The 22,609-nt window shown below is 50.5% G+C and overlaps 1 protein-coding gene across 4 annotated transcripts in view; it reads left to right on the top strand.

Moving 5' to 3' along the window:
• Stk24 (serine/threonine kinase 24) overlaps positions 1-22,609 on the top strand; it is a 96,244-nt gene that overhangs the window by 10,716 nt on the left and 62,919 nt on the right. Inside the window, exon 1 of one of the 4 annotated variants that reach the window (XM_087586280.1) lies at positions 17,495-17,645. The exons of the other annotated variants lie outside the window; for them this stretch is intronic. The gene's annotated coding sequence lies outside the window, so the exon portion shown is untranslated. Of the gene's footprint in view, positions 1-17,494; positions 17,646-22,609 lie in introns of those variants that run through there. 4 annotated transcript variants of the gene reach the window in all.

The raw sequence follows: 22,609 nt of genomic DNA, 5'->3' as shown, positions 1-22,609 counted from the left end.
AGGAAGCCACAGGTACCAGTGAAGCTTTCCCTGGGTTTCCTTGAGACTTAACATTAACCATGCTGTATTTATATCAAACTGGAAAATACTAACCTTTAATTTGCCACCTTTCGTGGGAAGCCTTGTGGGAGGGGCCTGATTTTATTGGTTCTTGTACTCTTGGGTGGTGACTGGGTGAACAGCAGGGCCGTGGGGAAGGGCTGATGTTGTCGGGTTTGCAAAGATGGGCTTAGCTGTGAGGAGAGCGCCGGCTTTGGGTGTCAGGGCCGTGTTTCCCTCTTTCTTGTCCCAGACCCTTCCAGCGTTTGGATTCCCAACACTGTTCCCCTGCGTGCCCAGTGCAGGGCTGGTGACTGACGGCGCGTAGGGCCCTTCAGTATGCATACACGTTTGTTTTTATACTTTCAGGGAGAGAACCCAGGGCCTTGGGAATGCTGCGTGAGCATCGTTACCTTTGAGAAAAGGTCTTCCCTGGGCTAGAGGACTGGTGGTCTGGCTGGGCAGGATGGGTACAGTTGGGTGGTACTTGTTCTTGTCACTGTGCACCTGACTACTGCTGAGGGTGTCTAGCCTTGCTAACCCTGTGAGAGGAACCGAGTGGCTTGGCCTCTGCGCTGGTCTCATCCTGTTGGTTGGTGACTGCACAGGATGGCGTGTGCGCCTTCAGGTCTTCTGACTTGGCGCCGGTCATGGCTCTCCTGCTCACACTTAGGCTCGCAGTTGGCTTCTTGGTGTTAGGATTGCGGTGTGGATCTCTCTTCATCTCCTTTCTGTCTGCTGCGTTTTACAGGGGTCATCTGACGCCATGGAAAATACAGATCTTTACATTACACTTCATAGCAGAATTACAGTTGTGAAGTAGCAATGAAGGTTATTTTATGGTTGGGGTCACCACAGCATGAGGAGCAGTATTGAAGGGCTGCAGCGTTGGAAGGTTGAGAACCACTGCCTTAGGGCTGGCTTCCCAGCTGTCAGGGTTGTTGAGAATGTGTTGTTTGAACAGTGACTCAGGTCATTGCTGCTGGGCTCCACTCTCTACCCTCTGGTTTTGGAGGTGGGAGGTGGGGCTGCGGTTCTGTGACGTTGGTTCCCAGGTGTGTTGCTGCCTCTAGGACCACACGTGGAGAACATTGTGTTGGGGAATTCAGCATCCAAGTCCCAGTGGGTCCGGGGGTCCGGGGGTCCGGGTCTCGCTGGGAAAGCCAAAGCCGCTTATGTGGCTCCTGTTTGTAATCTCTGCAGGTCCAGGCCAGCCTGTGCTCCACTGCACAGGGAGACCGGTCTCAGCCAAACCCAGACCACTGCATGTCCTGGCTTGCATTTTATTTGGGGAGACTGATTTTGGAACCTCTGGTGTAGATCTGGGGCAAAGAGGTCTTTAAGTTGTAAGACTTGGGCTTTTGTTTTTCTAGTCTGTGTTTCTAAACCCATGGGGTGGCAGCATGTGGGTGTCCATGTCTTTTTGACCCTGGAAACGTCTTTGTAAAGGAGCACATCTCTTGGAAATTGCCCGGCCCATTAGGTTATCCTGGCACCTGGCACCTGTGTGGAGACTGTTTCCGGTGCTTCTCTCTGCTTTCTGGTTCTTCCTGACATGAGGTAAATGCCAGCGGGAAGTCAAGGCATGTGGTGACCCCAGCTTCTCGTGGGCCGTTTCCCATATATCAGCGTCCTGGGTTTGCTCCAGGGCTACACCACACACATTCTTCCTTATCTGGCCTTAAGAACACCGGTCACGGCCACAGCCACAGCCACCACAGCCACCACCACAGCCACCACCACCACCACCACAGCCACAGCCACCACAACAAACATAGGTTCAGGGAGTAACCTCCGGTTCAAGCACTTTCCTCAGCCTCAGATCTATCTGTATTTTGAGATAGGGTCTTGCTCTGTGGCCCAGTGGGTTGTCGTCATGTGTGTCGGTCCGTCCGTCCCTGTCCCCGTCGTCATCATCATCGTGTCCCCCCCGCCCCCCTTGGGCTTCATGCTTAGAAATGACAGCTGTGCTTACATTAACTCCCCTGAATTGGTTAAATTATACTTTCAAACTTTGAGGTTTTGGAACTTTTTTTTTTCATTTTTAATTGTACTGTGACACTTGTGAAATTTGAGTTGTGTGTGTGTGTGTGTGTGTGTGTGTGTGTGTGTTTGCTTTCAAACTCTAGGGCAGACAGTACATGGTCGCGTTAGTGAATTGTTTTAAGAAAGGTGGATGCAGAGCCTAGCTCCCTCACTAGAAAAGAGCTTGAAGTCTTTCGGAATGCCTTCGTCTACTGTGTTTTTGGGAAAAGGTGAACTCAGTGTGAAGTGAAACCACACGTGTTTCCTGGCTGTGTGTTAGCAGGGGAGGGGCACTCGCACCTCACATCGGGGAGGTGGACCGTGGGGAGGTGGACTGGGTAGATAGTCTCGTGCTGACCTGGAGTAAAGGCTGTGGCAGGTATGCTGGATGGCATTTCATTCCCCAGGGGCCTGAAGCAGAGCCTGTCTGTGCTCACACAGTGGTGCAGTGTTTCTTCACTGTTTGATCCATGTCTCTTAGGTGTGTTACTGTTCAGACAGAGCAAATGGTTTCTGGAGCACAGGCTTGAGAAGTCCCTCCCACTTGTGTAAGCGATGGTTTTCTGAAGGTGCCTGTGGAATGTAGCAGTTCTGGAGCTCTGCTGTGGAAGCGCTCCTGCTCTGACGATGTCATCAGTCCACCCTCGGCATGTGACCGTAACTGCTGTGAAGAGCTAAGGTGACAACAGATTAAATTGTTTAAGAGTAGTAGACTTTTGGTTGTTTTGTTGTGGTTTTAGAGTTTCTCTGTTTTGTAGCTCTAGCTGTTCTGGAACTGCTGTGTAGACCAAGTGCTGGGATTAAAGGCAGGAGGCACCATGCACGGCTGAAACTCCATCCCCCTTTTTTAATGTATGACCTGTTGCATGGGATGTTTCGACTGTAGCTGTGGGGGGTTCCGGTCCTCAGTCTTCCTGCAGCAGAGTCTGCAGCCTGTCCTGCTGGAGGCCTGTGATAGCGGGGCCTCTGAGACTTAGCGGGCGGAAGGGCTCGTGTTGCTTATCTGCTGTCTCTGCCAGCCCCTTTCCTGCACTGGCCATGCTGTGTGGGCACAGACTGTGGAAAACAGTGTGAACTGGGTGTGAGGACTGGGAGAGGAGGGCACTCCCTCCCCGGGGAGCACCACCCCTCAGCCCGTGTTTCTGCTTTGCCCACTTCTCCGTCCTCTGCGTGTATGTGAAGCTTTAGGTGGTGGCACCCATAAGGCAGGTGCCCGGCCATGTCTTCTTTAAAACTGGACCATAAACCATCCTGAATTTCCATAATCTTAGGATGATGTGTTTTATCTTAGGTTCCTAACAGGTTTCTCTCCTTCTCTAATACAAGGCCTGCTGATTTCCAGGGCAGAAGTCAGCCTGTCTGTCTGTCTGTCTGTCTGTCTGTTCATGCCACAGCATGCTTGTAGACGTTCTAGTTCTCTTGACTACTGCCCTCAGGTGCAGCAGGCCATCAGGCATGGTGGCAGTTGCCTTTGCTGTTTGAGCGTCTTGCTGGGCCTCCAGGTCAGAAGTCTAGGTAGGAACATACTGGTGTACCTTTTTGTTTCTGGAGAAGGAATGGTTACTTACCCACACATCCCTGCCGTGCACGCGCTCTTGCTTGGGAAGCATTGAGTTCCCTGTGGTTAATTGCGTTGCACACACTGAACAGTGGCGTTTGTAAGACCGGGCTCCTTACTCCTTGCCCCGCTGTGTTTTAAAGAGTGGGTTGGATGGGAGCGCTTCTAGGTTCTTGGTGACTTTGCAGCACGTGCAGAGGCCAGATAAAGGCAAGCAGCATGAATTGTAGGGTGGGGGCGTTAGAGTTGTGTTTCCACCTACATGGGTCTGCACGTACACAGGTTGTTCTGGAGTGTGAGAGTGTGTGTGTGTGTGTGTGTGTGTGTGTGTGTGTGTGTGTCCCACAGCACGCACACGGGTATGTTCTACAGTGTGAGTGTGGAGGCTAGAGATAATGTTAGTGTCTTCCTCAGTCATGTTTTATCTTACTCTTTGAGACAAGGTTTCTCACTGCACGGAGCTCATAGGTACATCTAAACCGGCCAGCCGACTGCTGGGAGCTGTGTCTCACCCCCTCTCGTACTGGGAGCATGGGTGATGGACATCAAACTTGGTCCTGTCTATTTGCATGTCAGTATTATGAATGGAGCCCTCTCCCCAGCCCTACCCTCCCTCTTTGTGACCCAGCTTCATCTATGCTAGTCCAGGCAGGCCTTGAACTCACCTTGTAGCTGGAAAGGGAAAACTTGTGAGCCTCCCGCTTCCCCCTCCCGAATGCTAGGCTTACCAGCAGTTGTACCAACATGCCCAATTTTAGAATCGTATTGTAAATTGTCACACAACCATTTGATGACTCTTGTTTTAAAATAGCCTTTTAAAAAATGACTTAGTTTTGGCCAACTTTACCTGTATGGGTGATTTGCCTATGTGTGTGTGAACTGTATATATGACTGGGAACTGTGGAGGCCAGAAGGCAGCGTTAAGTTAACCAGAGTCATGGTTAACAAATGGTTGTGAGCTGCCTTGTGGTGCTAGGAACCGAACCTGGACCATCTGTGGCTAGGGATTACGGAGGCCTGCCGCCATGTTCCGGTTCCTGTCATGTGCCCTTGATTATTCAGTGACTTAACTCTTGAACTTGGGCTACGCACAGTGAAAGAACAGATGTTGCCAGGCTTCCTAGTGATGTTCCTGGTTTGAGCCCAGCAACCAAGAGTAGCCTGATGGCCATTCGTTGACCTAACAGTGCTTACGGTAGATTAGTGGCAGGTACTTCCTATTTGACTATGACTGTTGTTATTTATTTATTTATTTATTTTCTTTCTTTTTTTTTTTTTCCGGAGCTGGGGACCAAACTCAGGGCCTTGTGCTTGCTAGGCAAGCCCTCTACCACTGAGCTAAATCCCCAACCCTTATTTTTTTTTTTTTTGGAGACAGGGCCTCTTTACATAACCCTGGCTGTCTGTGAATGCACAAATCTGACCATCTGTCTCTGACTGTTGGGTTTAAAGGAGCGTTCCACCAACACCTGGCTTTTGTGATCACTTCTCTGGTGTTCAGAAAGAAGCATCTTTTCCCACTGTTTTTCCGAGGGTGGGCAAGTTTCAGCCTGTACCCAAATCGTAAGAGCTGGGAGGAGGAAGGGCTTTGTTTGTTTAAATAACTTTCAGAGCAGGGTGGTCTCTGCTGTGGGTACAAGTCAGTTCTGATTGGTCAGGAGAGGTGAGTGAGCTTGACCTGTAGGATTTCTCTCTCTTAACTTCCTTCCTGGTGCTGAGCAGCTGCGGGCTTACTGTCCCTTCCAAGGGAACTTGATTTCTCCTTTTGAAATTGATAGTTCCAGTAGGCGGCAGCCCTTAATGATCAGAGGAAAGAATAATTGCTAGGGAATGAAAGGTTCGCAGCTTTTACCATGAGGGGAATGGAGCTCTGGGCTTTGTAGGGAGGCTGCCGTTTGTCCCATTCTGACTGGAGCACTGGGGCTGGAATCACAGGTCTGCATGTGCATGTAGCACATCTGAATGTGGTAGTGTCTGAAGGAGGAGGCAGGGACACAGGGCAAGCTTCGGCTATTACCACGTGACAGCCTTTCAAAGGATTTTACCTTTTTGTTGCCTTACTTGATTAGCTGGATCTCACACTGTGTTCCAGGATGGCTCAGAGCTCAGCATGGCACAGGCTAGCCCCCGACTCAGCACTTCACCTTAACCTCTGGATTGCCGAGATTACAGGTGTGAACCAACACACCTGCTGTAAAGGGTTTCTTTTCCACCCGATGAGAAGGTCAGAGGGTGAAACTTTACCAAGCCTGGTGGCCTGATCCATCTCTGAGATCCATGTTGTAGAAAGACAGACTCCGTTCCCTGGGTTCTCTGATTCCCACGCACATGCTGGGATAAATATAATGAGGATTTCTTTTCAAGACGGAATCCAAGCAGGTTGTGTGGAAGCGTAGGGACTTGACGTGTCCCTGAGTGCCCAGGGACTGGATTTTTCTTACTTGGTGAAAAGAAGATGTCAGAGGGGTTGTCCCACCTTGTCGTTTGGCCGGGAGCCCACTCACGGTGTGGAAGTCTTGGGAGTATTTCTTTACCCCTTGAGTTTTGTAACAACAGTTTTGTTGGACTGGGGAGCCTGGTCTGCTGCCACTCTTGTCTGAGGAGGGAGGTATCCGTGTGGGCTGAGGTGCTTGGCAGAAGGGCAGGCTTGGCGTTGGAGTCTGCAGAGCCTGGGAAGGCCATGGCTGTGGGTTAATAGACCTGGGGCTGCCAGCTGGCACAGAGTGTGGACGTGAAGAACCTGTGGTGACAGGGACTTCTGTAAGTGGACTGGAGGAGGGGGTGTGGACAGCCACATCCATAAATGGGTCTGGAGCTTGGGGAAGAGTCCAGGTCAGGGAGCCATACGCTAAGTAGGTCAAGTGGCTGCAAGCAACCTAGGAACGGGTGTGACTGAGTGACTGAAAGGGAGGAGTCTGTGAGATTGCCCCACCAAGCGAGGTCCTGCAGGTCTTGGCTTGCTCTCTACTGAGAGTTCTAGGCTGAACCCTGACGCCCACATGACCACGGGAGTGGGTAGTGCCTGCCCCAGGTGGAATCGTTTTCGTTTTGAAAGTTTCAACATTTGTTTGTTTTTCTGTTTACGGGTGCTTTACTTGAATGCTTGCGGTGCACCACGGGCACGTAGTGCCCATGGAGGCCAGAAGAGGGCGCTGGATGCCTGGAGCTGGAGTTCACACTGCTGTGGACTGCCTTGTAGTGGGCAACGGGAATCCAACCCAGTCCTCTGGAAGAGGAGTGGGTCCTCATAACCATCCCTCCAGCCTTCCTTTGAAAGGTCTGATGAAGAAAATCATGTCAGAGCCCTGAATACCTACTATACAGATTTTATTTCGACCCCAAATCTCCCTGCCAGATAGTTGAATGGATGTCAGTTCTGTGGGAAGTCAGAACATGACTTCACAGTGAGCGACTAACTCTTAACAGGGGGCTGCCTGAAGTCCTGGTCTTGGGCTACATGCACAGGAAGCTGCTGGGCCTTTTGTAGGCTCAGTCTTAGGGCTTTCAGCTGGGTGAGTGAAGCTGTGCTTCCTGAATTGGATGGTGTTTTCTGGGGCTGAATTCTCGTTATTGGGGCTTAAGATCCGCTGTGTTAGAGGGTTTCTCAGAGACTCACTTGCTCATGTGCCTGAAAAGACCAGGTTTGTCTTCCTGCATCATCCCCGTGTGCTCCCAGGGACCGAGATCCTTGCCCAACTGTTAGAATGGTCCTCAGCTGTCCTGAGGTGATCCTGGAGGACCAGGAACACCCTTTACCAGTAATGCTAGTGCAGGTTTTTAGGAAGGTGCTTCTTGGCCTGGTCTACACCCTGTCCCTAACCCAGGGCTGAGAAACCAGCCGGGTAAGCAAGTGTATGTTTCCCAAGGTAGGGTAGAGAAGTCCCAGCAGAGAGTTCTCCCTCCAGAGGGACTTCTCACAGGCAACTCTCAGGGAGGAGCATGGCCAGGCATGCTGCGTAGGAGAGTGGTTGGTGTATATATGCAGGCTGCTCTTACTTGCAGCACTGCTCAGGGGTTTGCCCTTGGAAGGTAATCGAGTGACCTGGCATCATGGCCACAGTTAAGGTTGTGTCTGTGTGGGGAAGACCATGGATTCACAGTGTGGCTGTTGAGAATGGCTGTCCCCCAGAGAGGAAGGATGGAAGCCAGGAGCAGTGTTAGGATTATTGTGTGCTGGATGATTTTAATTCTAAGTTATCTCTTGTCTGTATGACGGAGGCATTTAAACTAATGTGTTAGTTTTACTGGGGAAGAGATTTTGGGCTCTTCTGACTCTTGTTTTCTTCACCCTGTAAAGGCCCTGTGTTGATGGTAACTTGGAGATGTGGAGGTGACAATGTGTGGACCCCAGCAGCTCCTCAGGGCTCCCATGTTACTGTCTCAGGCACAGAAGATGTATTAGTGATTTTAACTTTTAGGAACAGGTCTATTAAGGGCAGTTGGAAGTAAGTATTTGGGAAGCAGTGCTCTCTGGGATTTGGAGGAAGGGGACATTTATTCTGTCCTTTTCTGGGCTTTGCCCAGGTAAGTTGTAAGTGAAGAGTACCGTTTTCCACAGCTGGGCCCACAGAGCAGCCTTGGCGTGGCCTCACGGTCATGTGAAGTCTATGGTTGCTTTCAGGACTCACACACACCCCTCCCCCACTCCTCTCTCTTTGAGAATGGTCTTTCTGTGTAGCATCCGCCGCCCAGGAACTCTGTTTATAGACCAGGTTGACCTCCAGCTCAAAGAGATCTGCCTGCCTCTGACTCCCTAGTGCTAGGATTAAAGGCTTGCACTGCCACTGCCCAGCTGTTAGCACTTGCTTTTTAATTCTGTTTGGTGTGTGTGTGTGTGTGTGTGTGTGTGTGTGTGTGTGTGTGTGTGTGTGTGTGTGTGTATGGATGAATGAGTGAATGCCTTTGTCGTGGTGTGTCGTGGGTGTCAGAGGACCCACACAGAATTGGTTCTTACCCTCTCCTGTGTGGGTCCCAGAAATTGAGCCCGGGTTGTCAGCATTGGTGATGTACGCCATCTGGGTGGCTTCGGGGCTCATGCTATTTATTTATTTTTGGTAGCAGAAGGAATTAAAACACAGGGCCTGCTCCACATGTGCCAGGCAAGAGCTCCTCCATTGAGCTGCCCCAGTCTGGGGCTCATTACTCCACGCTCTGTGGGTTGTTCTGTGGGTTTAGACGAGTGGACGGCAGTCCTAAGGTTCATTCTGTCATTTATTATGCTTGCTGTGAGGTTCTGTTTCTTGCAGCTGCCCCTCAAAATCACCTGCATGCAGTTTTGCCCTGCTTGCACACTTGCACGTGGTCTCTGGAGGGGCAGGAGTATAGAGGCCGAGGAAGACGGAGGGTCTCCATCTGTGTGGCTGTGAGGATGCCATCCTTCATACTGGGTGGAGACCTGACTGCAGCTGCTGGAGGTTGCCCACGAAGGGACTCAGTGAACACATCGGTTCCCTAGGGTGAACTTGGGTTTGTTGTTGATTCCCAGACTCTGAGGGTGGATGGGATTTACCTCTCCCCAGGGAAGGAATCCTCCTAACCTGAGGTGCAGAGTGCCTTCAACAGGCAGCTGAGCCTGGTCTAAAGGTTTCCTTTCCTCTTTTTTCAGGACAGGGTGGCTTTCCTGGAATTTTTACTCTTAGACCAGGCTGGCCTTGAACTCACAGAGATCCACCTGCCTTTGCCTCTCCTTCCAGAGTGCTGGGATTAAAGGTGTGTGCTGCCACCACCCAGCTTTGACGGGAGAATCTCAGTGGGGTTGTTAAGCCTCTCCGCTAGTCTGGACCCCCTCTGATTTTTCTCACAGGCCCTCCCAGCTGAGTCATTGGATAAGCTCTCTCCAGAGTTAGGGAGTGGGGACTGGTTAGATGGTCTGCCTCCTGCCTCTCTCATGACAAACTTCTCGAGGCACTGAATTTGGTGTCTAGGTCCCAGGTACCTTTCCACTGTCCTGGTTCCCCTGGGTGACCATTTGGTATGGTGGCAGGGGAAAACACTACATGGCTTCTTCCTCCCCAAAGCGTATATATGCTCTTTTAGGTGAACTGTTAGCTCAGGGGGCTTGGCTGGAGGACTGTGTTTCACAACACTAAGGGATGATCCGGATGTGTGTAGCTCTTGCTTAGAATGGCTGTGTCCCATGCCCGCCCTGCAGCTCTCTCCACCCCCCACATCCATATATAGGTAATGTGGGATCAGTAGAAAACTGTAGACCTCCATGGTTTTACTCAGGTCCTTTGCAAGAGCAGTCAGTGCCACTTTTAGCTCCTGAGCCATTCTGCAGCCCTGCAGATACGTTCGTTCTAAAGTGAGTGAACCTAGCCTTTAGTATGAATTAGGGATAGAGAGCTGAGCTCTGAGGGCTGCCTGCTTATTGTCAGTGTTGAGGTGGGGGTGCTTGATGCTGTGGACCGTTTAAGTGATTTAGTTTTACTCTGCAGGAGCCTCTGAGCTAAACATTTTATGCAAAAATAACATTGAAACGTGCACTTTCAACTTGGAGCCAGGGGTGTTCTCCATGAGAAAGGTCAGGAGTCCATGGGAGACCAGCGTTGGGAGTTGAGGCTGGGCTTTGGTGATCCTGCGACTGCCGGCCCTGGGAAGACCGACCTGCTGTGGGACAGGGCTGCTTCCTCTCAAAACAGGAGCTGGAGCCACAGATTTCACTTTGTGCAGAGAATTTTACCAGATTTGGGCGACTAGCAGCTGGGTGGATGGTGTAAGCTAGAGTGCAGGTCTAATCTCCCTGTCAGAGGGAACCTACAGTGTCTCACTTCTAGCTACTATAAACCGTGAAGTGTTAGCCACACACCTGTGGAAGCAAGAGCATTCAGCCAAGCAAGTGTGGGCAGTGACGACCCCCTTCTCTGTGAGCTTAGAACATGGAGCCAGGCAGGAAAGGGCTGTGGGCTGTGTGTCCCCAGATTATATGTCAGCCTGTAAGGTGGGAACCTAATTCCCTAGGTAATGGTAAGGGAGGGGTTGAGGCAGGGGAACCATGCTAGTTTGAGTCCAGCTTGGGCTATAGGTTGCTATAGGTTGCGAAGGGAAGAGGACATTTGGGAAGATTGGTGAGCATGGAGACCTCACAGGTAGGGTTAGTGTTTGACGAGAAGGAGGCCCGAGGGAGCTTGCTAGTCCCTTCTGCCTTGTGTCAACTCTGAGGAGCAGACCGCTGCCCTGTATCTGCTGGGGCCTTGGGGTGAAGGGTTTTCATGCTCCAGAGCTGTGAGCAGTGTTTCTGTTGTTTGTAAGTTACCTAGTGTAGGACACTTGCTTCTAGCAGCTGGGGTAGACTGAAGTGTAGCACCAGGCTAGTGGAGGGCACTGTATGAGTCCAGCTGGCAGTGCGCTGCGTGCGTTATCTGTATAGAACTGCTGCTCGTGACTGGAGGCAGCTCTGAAACAGTTTGGGGCTTACCTGGGAGAGCTTGTGTATGCCTGGTAGGGGTCACATTCATGGAGTAATTTATTTACTTTATATAGAGCGGCACCGTGCTACATGAAGAATAGTGAAGTGTGTGCAGTCATGTATGTGTGAGGGTAAACCGGCACTTGTCATCACTTGTGTAATTGAATGTCCTGTATTCAGCCACCAAATGAGAAAGTCCTGTGTGCCACAGTCGTCTGATTCTGTGCTGTTGCACATTGTGCTCAGGGAAAAAAATGCACTTAAGGTTCCAGGGTAAAGACTAACGGCAACATTTGTAAATACCAGTGAAAAAAAGGAAAAACAAAGATAGAACCTTTCTGGGGCCAGTGGGATGGGCCAGGACTAGGTGCTTGCTGTGAACCTGAAGCTGAGATTAGTGTCCTGGACCCGCATGGTAGGAGAGAAGCGACTCAAAAAAGTTGACTCTACATCTGTGTCCGTGCATATGGCGTACGCGCACACACAGTAAATAAATGCAATAAAAAATAAAATCTTAGGCGGGGTGTGGTGACACTCAGCTTTAATTCTGGCGCTTGAGGGACAGAGGCAGGAGGATCTCTCTGAGTTTGAGGCCAGCCTAGTCTGTAGTGAGATTCTGTGGGTGTGGGTGGGGAAGCAACAACAAAAAATAAAATCTCTTGAGTCCGAGGACAGTTTGGTCTACAGAGTGAGTTCTGGGAGAGCCAGGGCTACACAGAGAAACCCTGTCTTGGAAAACCAACCAACCAACCAACCAACCAACCAACCAACCAACCAACCAAAACCCCTTCTTCGTATTTTATTGCCAAGAGAACTATATTTTGTGTGCACTTCCTGTCTGGTTTTATCATGTGGGAAGACTGAAGTTGAGAGGCAGATGGCTAGGAGGAGGCGGCATGGACCTGAGTCCGTGTGCCCACATGTTCATCAGGTTCTCCAGGGCTCTGCCCGCTGGAATAGAGGGAGGTAGGCTCTCTCTCCATTGACTTCTGAGGAAGCGGCAGGGACGGGGACTGGTGAGCCTCTTCACTACAGTTGCCTTGGCCAAGCTTGTGCGTGGACCAGAACCGCACTGATAGCTTGGGCTGGGCTTACGGGAGTGTGCACTGTGCATGTGAAGGAGGCTGTGGTCCAGGGTGCAGGAAAGGTGTGTGCTGCACTTCTTGTTTGGTTCAGTTACCAGCAAAGACTTGGACCAAGGCCAGGCTACTAGGTGCTTGATGAACAAGTTGCGAGTCTTGAAGCTAAAACTGGGTTTTATAGTCTTGGCTTTCACCTCCCTGGCTGAGCGTCTTCACCCATGGCTTGCCACTGCATGAATTGTGGACGTTTAAAACAGCAAACGCCTGTATATATCTTTTTTTTTTCCTACCAAATCATTCAGTCCCCCCTCCCCCCAGCATAAAAGTTGTATTTAAAAACCTTTAGGGAAGAAAAAACTTCAGGCTGAAGTCCTTAGAGGTCAGGTGTAAATGGCCACAGGAGGGCCACAGGAGGACTTAGTGGGCTGTGTTGGCGAGCGTGTGTCTTGACTCTTTTCGATTGCTGTTTGCTGCTTGGCACATCAGCGGGAGAGAGAAATGGAAATTTGATTTTCTGCGATGGGGGTTTCCCTGTGTGCACTCATGAGATGAGGCCTGTCTGTCGTGGGAGGCGCTGGAAAGATAAGCTGACCTGCTTATCTCTGGGTTGTTGAGCCGCAGACCAAGAAGGTCCTGCAGGTGGTCTGGGAGGGTGACAGGAGTGTTTGGGACTTGGGCTAGCCTGGTGACAGAAGAAAGCCCCAACTCACCATAGTTCTTGGCAAAACTGGGCCACCCTTTGGTAAGGTTAACCATAATTGAAGCTGTTTGGCTGTGTGACTTCATCATTTAAGAAGAAAAAAAAATTACGAGGTGCTCTCTAAAATGAGTCACCGTAGGGATGTTGGCTTGGTTTTTGTAGCTCTCCTGGCACTGGGGAAGCAGGCCTTTGAAAGTCAGAAAGTTCTGTACTTGAGCTCTGTGGTAGCCCCTGTGCTGGGTGGATGCTGGGACCTGTGGCGCATGCCTGCCTCCTCTGCCTTCACCATAGTGAATGTCTTGGTGTGGTTCTAAGTGTACCGTATCACCCACTTCTGTACCCTCAGCCCTTTGGTTAAGAGACAAAGGCTTCAGGAGGGGCGTGGGTGGGTCGTGGCGTCTTAAGAGAGTCCTGCCGGAGGGCTAGAGACACGGCTCAGTGGTTAAGAGCACCTGCTGCTCTTGTACAGGACCTGGGTTTGGTTAGCACCCACAGAGCAGCCCACCATCTTAAAACCAGTGTCTGGATTCGATGCTCTGTTCTCAGCCGTACATTTGCACAAATGTACATGCAGGCAGGCACTCAGACACGTCAGATTAAATTGCTGGACGTGTGGGCATTCAGGAGGCGCAGGCTGACTGATGCCTGTGAGTTAGAGGCTAACTGGTCTATACAGTGAGACCTGTCTCAAAACAACAACAGACTTCATCAAGTCTTTAAACTTTTATCTTAGTAATTTCGGTAAAGAAACAAAAAACCTAAAAAAATATTTAGTGGGTTAGTAAATATTTTTTTGAGCATTTTCTTCTTGTTTGTTGATTTTCCTTATGAAAAGAATTGTTTAAAAACAACACAGAGTGTTTGGTATCATTCAATTCAAAACATTTAATATGGTGTCCAACATGTGATGCCTTAGAGTCATCATCCAGCTTGGTCTAGGGTAGAGAAGTCGTGTCAGTATGCACACACGTGCACGCTCGTGTGCAGGTGTGTGCGCGCACGTGTGAGTGTGTGCACGTGTGTGTCCATGCGAGTGTGTGCAGGGGTGTGTGTGCAGGGGTGAGTGTGTGCACGTGTGAGTGTGTGCACGTGTGTGTCCATGCGAGTGTGTGTAGGGGTGCGTGTGCACATGTGAGTGTGTGCGTGTGCACGTGTGTGTCCATGCGAGTATGTGCAGGGGTGTGCGTGATGTGTGAGTGTGTGTCCCCTGCCCCTGTGCTCATGTCCATGCAGGTACACATGTGAGCTCCGTGTCAGTGGAGGCCTCAGGTGTGTGAACTGGAGTCATGAGCAGTCGTGAGCCACTCCATGTGAGTGCTGGGGTCAAACGCAAATTGAACTTGGGTCCTCTGGAAGAGCACTGAGCTCTTAACTGCTGAGTGACCTCTCCAGCCCTTAGCCTGGCCTTATTGATCTCTCACACTCTCCCCCCTCCAAAACAGAATTTTCGGAGCCTGCTTTTCCCATAGAATTAAAAAAAAGGTTTAGTGCTAACACTAGGACGAGGGAAGTCAATAACCAGTGTTAACATTTATTGTACATCCTCCTACGTGTAAATCTTATATCTTTCTGAAATGTATACATTATTTCTTCTTCCCCTCAACTGATACAGAATCAAGTCCTGTAATTAATGCTGTCTGGTTGGCTGCATGAGGTGTATGTGGTTTGACTAAGATGTGCTCCTCCCCAGGCTGCTGGGTTGAATGCCTGCTGTCTGGCAGGTGGCTGTATTTTGTGAAATTGTGAAATCAGGATGAGCCAAACTGGAGGAAGGAGGTCGGTCCCAGGGTGTGTGCCTTTGATGTTCGTGCCTGTCCTACCCTGTCTGCTTTCTGTTTATGAGGTGAGGGCTTTTCTCCGACACTCATGCCCACCACCATGGGAGTTTGCTGAAGTTCGTGGGTCTAAAAGGACCTGGGTAAAACCTGAGAGTGAGCCAAACTCCCCCTTTTGTTCTTAGATAATTTCTACACGAGTGTAACCAATATAAATAGGTTACAGCTTTATAAAGGATGAACGGCTTCATCGACTGTCAATCTCCCCACTTGTCTAGTTTCCCCTTCCCCTTGATCCTGTGTTCTGAGACAGGCTCTGTTCTCGGTCTTGTCTCAAGGCTGACTTGGCACAGCCATCCTCCTGCCTCTGCTCTGACTCCTGAGTGCTGAGGTCAGGGATGGGCGCTGCCAACACCCATTAGTCTTCCACTCACCTTGGCCTTACCTTCAGGGTGGGGATTTTTGCTATTCTTTCCATTCGTTTACAAGTGTGATAAAGGGATGTCTGTCTGTCTGTGCACACTTAAGAGCTGAGACATCTAGCAGCTCTTGTGAGCACTTCTCTTTTTGGCTGTCCTGGAAAAACTTCTCTTAGCAGGGGTCTTGAGATGCCCTCGTCACGAGTCGTCCTGGGTGACTGTCATGGAATTGACTAAAGGTAATACCTAATTTTCTGGCCTCCCCGCATCTCGTTTTCATGGTCTTATTTCAGAGGACAGTCGCATGAATGTGCCTATCATTTGATGCTTTCTGCTTGAGGGCTCTTCTTTTTAAACTCAAGTTCCTGTAGTGTCACTGACTCCATGATAGGGCTGTTCCTCTCGCGTCTGTCAGTTTGTGGGTACTGTTCACACAAGTCTAGCATCAAGATTGACCGCAGTGAAACACGACCGCTCTGTACATGGTTGATCTTACGAGTCAGTTTCTTTTCCTTGTTGAGAAAAGAGCAACGTGGGTGGGGGGAGGGGGGTGTTTTGTTCACCTGCAGGACAATCCTCGTGGTTGGGAAAGCGGGGTGTTGGGAGCGAGAGGTCACGCCCGGTCCTCAGCCATGTCCTCAGTCTCGTCCCCACTAGCCTTTTCTTTTGTTCATTCTGGGACTCTAGTCTGTGGGATGGAGTGGCTCCCGTTCTTGAGTCTTGCCTGTTCAGGAAACCTCTGGAAACAAACTCACAGAGAGAGGTGTATGTATCTCCTGGGTGGCTGGGACTGCGGAACAGTCCGTAGGGGAGACTCTAGCACATCCACGAAGCTTTGTCCTTCTAAAGGGTTAGGGCTGAGTTACTGTACCTGAGTAACTGAGGGCTACCGTTCAGTACTCGAGCCTCCCAGGGCAGTCCAGCCCCGGGGAGCAAATCTGTTGCGTTATTTATTTGGTCTGTCCTTGAAGTGCTGAGGTCTTTTTTGGGAAAGAAATAGCTCTCGGGTACTTGGGAAGAGAGGGGTTTTATTGGAGGGTGGTGTTTGTAGCTATTTTTTCCCAGCTGGAGAGCGGGGTCATGCCCTCCCCTCCCCACTTTCCCATTTCTACTGGCCTTTTGAGGCCCAGAGTAGCTGAAGGCAGGCTCCTTCCTCCGTGCATGCTGGGTGTTTCTGAGATGTGCTTTCTGTTCTGTTTTTCCCACAAATACACCTGTTCTTACTGGGCTGTAGTTTTGGAGTTTGGGTTGAGAGATTACAGGGTGTGGGTGTAAGTTGAGTTGTTGTGGCCATACGTGGGAAGTGCTCACAGTGGGATGCATAGACTGGAAGTATAAGAAAGTGTTGTCTAGGCTCCACCGGCAGACCATGCGGGCCTTTGCCTTTTGCTCTCGCTCTCGGCATACGGGGCGAAGGTTTCACAGATGTGTGGAGGTGAGGACCTGGGAAAATCCATTTGTGTTCCAGGCTCTGCCATGCTTTAATGTTTCCTTTCTTAATGTGATAGCAGTGAATCGACCTGAAGATGGTCTCTAGGTTCTGAAAAGCACGGTGGACTTGAACCCAAAATCCGTGCTGTGATTTGGATAAGGTTTGAGTGTGTGTCCCAGGTCTTCTTGTGATGGAAGCTTGCTCCCCAGTGTGACTATGTTAAAAAGAGGTAAGGTGGAACCAGTGGGAAGTGCTTGCCCTGGAAAGAGATTAAGGCAGGCGTGTAGGATGCCCTGCTTGGTTCTAATGAGAGAAAAGGTGGCTAAAGAAGGGTGAGGAACCATCGGCAGGAAATTCTGGCTTCTGCCATGTTCTGGGCTCCTTCTCTGCCGTGTGTGTGTGTGTGTGTGTGTGTGTGTGTGTGTGTGTGTGTGTCTGTCTGTCTGTCTGTCTGTCTGTCTTTCTCTCTTTCATGTGTTCTGTGTGGTGCTGCATGCCACGTGACACAGTCAAGGGCGACCCACACTGTGCTTTTGACCACCATCAAGACTGAGCTAAGTAAACATCTTTGTGATTTAGCCTCAGGTACTTCGTTATAGCTACAGAAGACAGACTCATAGAATCCACGAAGTTTGCCTGCATTTCAGTTACCATCTGTAGTGCGGAGGGCCAGGAGCTGGAACCAAAGTCCTAGTAGAGCTGTTCTCTGGTGGTGGTTGTCTGAGTGACTGTTGTTTTAGACGGTCTTTTTGTCCTTCACCTGACCGGGAGCAGGCTGGGAACACTGCTTATTGAGCAGTGTTTATTTAGGATCACAAACCTCCCAGAGGGTTGCTTATTTAAGTCTATCCTTAAAATACGTGAAAGTGGCCGGTGTACTGTTCAGCAGCGGGGCTGGTGGAAGGCAGTGAGGAAGACACCGGCTCATAAGCGCCGATTTCCATGTCCAGAGCCTAGCGCAGTCCAATGTGGCCTCAGTCTTCCAGGTGGGCAGAAGCAGGAAGTTATGAGTGGCCCGTGGTTGAAATCCACCAGAAGGCTGAGAACAGCATTGAGGGGATAGGATGGGAAGCTGTGGCTCTGGATGCTCTCAAAAGGCCGTGCTTAGGGTGGGACCTGCTCAATCACCTTTTCTTTTCTTTTTTTTTTTTTTCTTGGTTCTTTTTTTCAGAGCTGGGGACCGAACCCAGGGCCTTGCACTTCCTAGGTAAGCGCTCTACCACTGAGCCAAATCCCCAGCCCCTCAATCTCCTTTTCTAATGTAAGGTTTTACCTTTCCGCTGTGACGGCATGTCAATAGGTGGACTGCATCACGCACCGCTGAGCACTAAGGCAGCAGTGGTGATGTATGGGTGGGAATATATTACTCGCCATTTTCCTCATGCTGGAGAATTCGGTGCAAACACATTAACCCTGGGCTTCTGGGATGCTCCTGCCTACAGATCACTGAGTAAATAAGACATCCCCATGCTATTGAAGTACAGCCTCAATCCTGTCCCTGCCTGTGTTTACTTCATGAGTGGTAAGGGTTAGGCAGTTTGCTTCTCCACATCGGACCCATCCCTATAGAGGTAAGTATTAAAGTAGCTACTTACAAGTACGAAGTGACAGATCTGATGTCACATCGAGTGCTTTGTTGTCCCTGTCACCTAACTGTCCTTAGGTCGCTCAGGTGAGAGCTGTAGGTGAGGAAGGGTGTTGTTACATGAACAGAAGCAGCCACTGGACTTGGTGCAGGCTGGCCTTGAAGTTGAGATCCTCCTTGGAGAGGAGGCTTTACCGCTGTGCACCCCTGCCTGTCTCGGTACATCGCGAGTGCTGACCGTGTTTCAGGTTGCCTGGCAGAAGACCGGATGTGTTTAAGTCATCAAGTTTCGAATCACAGCAAAGCAGGTCTTCATTCACTGGTCATGCATGCTGTCATCCCGTACCAGGTCTTCGTTCACTGGTCATGCATGCTGTCACCCTGTACTGAAGAGGCACAGGAAAAGGCATTTGCCCTTAGGGTTCCTGTGCTCTTTCAAGTGTGGTTTCTTTTAAATGGCTTTGCTGAGGTGCATTTATGAACCAGGATGCTCACTTCAGGTGCGCAATTCAGCGACTGTCCGGAGACCACCACCATTTTCGACTGTCCGGAGACCACCACCAAACGATGTACCGGTCTTGACTCCCTCTCATTCCATCCCAGCCCCGTGCCATCTGTCTCACACCCCAGCCCAAGACCACAGCAGTCTACTTTGTATGTTGTGGTTCTGTAACTTTGCCTTCCCCTGGTTTTTTGTATGAATGGAAACACATGCCATTGGCTCTTTCCATACAGTGGCTGTGTGTGTGCATGTCTCAGTTATTTCTGTGTCTGTGGTCCTGGGAATGGAACCTAGAGCCCTGTGCTTGCTGGGTTCTACATAATTCTACTGCTCCACAAAGCTCTTAGCTACATCCCCAACCCTTTTCCTCCTTTTTATGGCGACAGAGGTTCTATAGTCCAGACAAGCCTTGGTTCACCTGCATTAGCCTCCCAGATAGCTGGGGTTGCAGGCCTGAATGCCTGGGCTCAGTTTAACACCTGTCTCTGTCTCCTCCCCTCTTTTGGGACTGTCAGTGTGTGGCTCCGAGTGGCCTGAAGACCAGGCCTCAAACTTATAAAGATGGGTCTGTCTCTGCCTTGCCGCACCATGGCTTACCTCCACTTACATCTTGAGAAATTGCCGTGCTGCTTTCTGAACTGGCCACATGACCTTTGACCAGCAACAATTTGTAGTGGTCCTGTTTCTCCGGGCCTCCTGAGCATTGTAAAAAATGAAGCTTTGCAGAGGTGACTTCTCTTTTCACAGAGCAGCAGAGCCGGGCTCAACTGGACAGAGACCTCAGGCCCTTCCTACCTGGAAATCTGCTTTCCTAAGTGCTGGGGGCTTCCGGTGAGGCCTCAGGCCTGGGCGTGGCTGGAACAGAGTGGAATGCTGCTAACAGAAGCAGCTGCTTGCCTGTCTCCTATGAGCATCCTCCCGGCAACTTGCCCAGGCACAGAACAATGACATGGCCTGGCCTGGGTCCCCTCCTCAGAGCTGAGAATCTGATTGGGGGGGGGGGGGTCAGTGTTGGGTTGGTTCCTTGTGTGTATAATGAGGCAGTAGGATGTTCCAGGTTAAGAGATAAGAGTGCTAGCTGCAGCTTGCCTTTGAGCATTCTCCTAAGACTGCAGTGTCTCCTCTGGTCTGCTGGGTCCTTGTTCTGCAGGCAGCAGGCACCTGCCTCTGGGTCATCTCCTGATACACTCAGCAGACTTATGGAATGTCTCCTGTGCTAACTAGCTCAGTGTAGGGGACAGTTCAGAGCAAATGATAGTGAGGCACAGAGGTAAGAGCCCGTTCTAGGGAAGGATTCCTACCCCAGGTGGACTCTGTCTGATGGTAGAGGTGTGAGGATGAGCGGTCCTTCCCTAGTTAAAGTCTCTTGAGGGGACCGGCTAACCGTTCAGTAGATTCCTACTACTCCACTATGAAAGTGAGTGACCTTGACAAATAGCCTGTCCCTTAGCTGGGTCTGAGGGAGTCATGGCGAAGCGGAACAGCAGGAAGACAGACTGGTTTTTAGGGTTAACTAGAGTTGTACCGTGTTCTGGATAAGGGACTTGTTCTGCATTTCTGAAATGCTGATGATAGTACAATAGACAACGTGGTTTCGGTGCTCGGAGATGGTGCACCAAAAATGCTTCTGGAGACTATGGTATTTCCTGGTGTTCTTGGCCATAATCCCCAGTATAATGAATCCCTGGCCTGGCCAGGCGATGTACCGGCCGTTTTGTATCAACCTTCTGATGGTCTGATGGTCTGCCAGCATCTGTCAACTCGTGAGCAAAACGAGGGTGTGTGTGTGTGTGTGTTTCCCTGTGCCCTGAAGTTTTTGAAATGTGCACTGTGCCTCTTACGGAAGTATCGTGACCCAGTCTGGCGTGCCACCATGGAGTTCTCATTTCTGTAAGCAGTTTCATGGGACAGCTTACTTGGTGCCAGTTGTCCAAGGGCACAGAGCCTCGGGGTTTCAGTGAGAAGCAGGGCTTGGCTAACACTGAATGACTTATGTGCAGTGCTATTCTTGCCCTGCCCCTGATGCCCTGCCTAAGCTAGAGCAGAAGGCCCTCATGCCCAGCAGGATATGTGTGCTGCCCTGTGAGCTTTTGAGGCAAGTAGGCTTTTAGTAGCCTCTAAAGGCCAAGTTCCCTCAGGTAAAGGACTCTATCATTGACTGAAGTCTGCATATCCCCAGGTTGGCTTGGTTTCTAGAATGCTTGGTTTCTTGACACTCACTGCTCCTGCTTTTATAAACTATTCATGGGAGGGTGAGCTCACCTGCGAGGTGGTATCAGGTTTCACTCTTGGTGGTGTTATGGTGTGACTAGGGTTTGCTTTGCCAGGTCAGCATCCCTGGAGTCAGGTGAGCCGAGAGGGATGTGGCTTCTACAGTACTTTTCTGGGTAATTCTCCCAGCCCACAGGAGACCGGGCTTCTACTCCACTCTGGGCTGTGCATGATGAGATTGTGCAAGGGTTGGCCTGCAATTGTCTGCACCCTGCTATGAAGTTCGGTAGCTTCTCACTGGACTGTTCTGGAGTGCTTTTCAGTCAGCCCAGCATGTGGCCTGCTTGAGTGGGACTGCTGTGGTTCAGTTTATGAACTCTGGCTACATACACACGCAATATTCCGCAAGGTTCTTTGTTGTTTTGCATTTTTTGTGTTAATAAAAAGTGCAATATCCATTTACCAACAAGCTACATAATTTCTTTGTGATTTTATTTTATTTTTTCCAAGCCCAACAAAGTAGTCCTGACTTCATCTCTGGTCCTGCTTGATATCTCCAGGAAAACCCTGACCTCTATTTTTCTCTTTCTGCCTCTGACTGCTGTGTGTGCATATGTGCTTGCAGTATGTGTACAAAGGTCAGAGGAGGACATTGTGTCCTGTTCTATTACCCTGTCTTACTCCGTTATGACAGGATCTCTCTTTGAACTTGGAGGGTGGCCGTTAGCCATCAGGTCCCAGGAGTCCCCCTGTATCTGTCCTCCACAGAGCCGGGGCTTACAGGTGCACGCATGGCCACACCCAGCTTTTATGTGGCTGTCCAGCTCTGAGCCATCTCTCTCCTCTGTGCAAGAGCCTCTGTTGACAATTGCATACAGAACCGCTAGGGGCGCTGCGGAGCTGCAGAGGGCTCCATCCTTGGGGCTTGGGTAGCAGTGTGCCCTGGGTGGGGGGATTTGGTTGGAGAACTTTGACCCACAGGTAACTGAAGCCAGAGCTCGGTTCCTTAGCGTCTCCAGCCCTCAGGTCTCAACATGGCTGGAAGGGGGGCGGGGAGGTAGGTGCCCCAGGGAATGCCCTGGGCCAGCCTAGATTCACTTTGATCGACTCCTGCCAAGAAGGAAGTAGTACGTCTATGCATGGACCCTGCTTGCCCTCATGTTCTGAGCCTTGTTTACTTTCTCATGACCTCCCAGAACCATCTCCTCCCTAGAGTAATGGGGTTGAGGGGTGGGACAGAGAGAGACACAGGCTAGGAAGAAGGCCAATTTTTATTTTCTTCATTGTGTCTGTTTCCCAACGCCATGTCCGCCACCCCTGACCCGGATCCTCCACACCCTCCTTGGCCCTGGTTAGCTTGAACTGTCATGAGGACCAGCTAGTCTTGAACTTGGAACTCCATTGCAGATCTATTGGAGTACTGGGATTTAAGGCATACAAATCACAAACCCCCATACCCAGCTTCCTCCTTATTTATAATGCTTTTTAAACCTGAATTTACTTTGTTCTTTAAAAATAAAAGTTTAATCGTGCGTGCGTGTGTGCGTGCGTGCGTGTGTGCGTGTGTGCGTGTGTGCGTGCGTGCGTGCGTGCGTGTGTGCGTGTACACGTGACTAGCCCCTGGAACTAGAGCGAGATGGTTGTGATGTTGGTGCTGGGAACCAAACTCAGTACCCTGTGCTTGCAACTACTAAGCCATCTCCTCAGCCACGGTTCTGCTTGGGGACAGTCTTGTTGCATAGATGAGGCTAGCCTTGCACGTGAGCGAGCTCTTCCTCTGCCTCCTGAGTGCTGGACTTGCAGGGCAGCCACTGTCACCAGCATGGTTTCATGGTAGACAGAAACATCTGCTGGCTGATGTTGGCAGTAGGAC

The sequence above is a fragment of the Rattus norvegicus genome, chromosome 15 (assembly GCF_021556685.1).
Source record: "Rattus norvegicus strain SHRSP/BbbUtx chromosome 15, alternate assembly SHRSP_T2T, whole genome shotgun sequence".
In the NCBI taxonomy this organism is placed as follows: Eukaryota; Metazoa; Chordata; class Mammalia; order Rodentia; family Muridae; genus Rattus; species Rattus norvegicus.
Note: the sequence above shows the minus strand (reverse complement) of the source record. Positions and strands in the feature narration are given on the sequence as shown.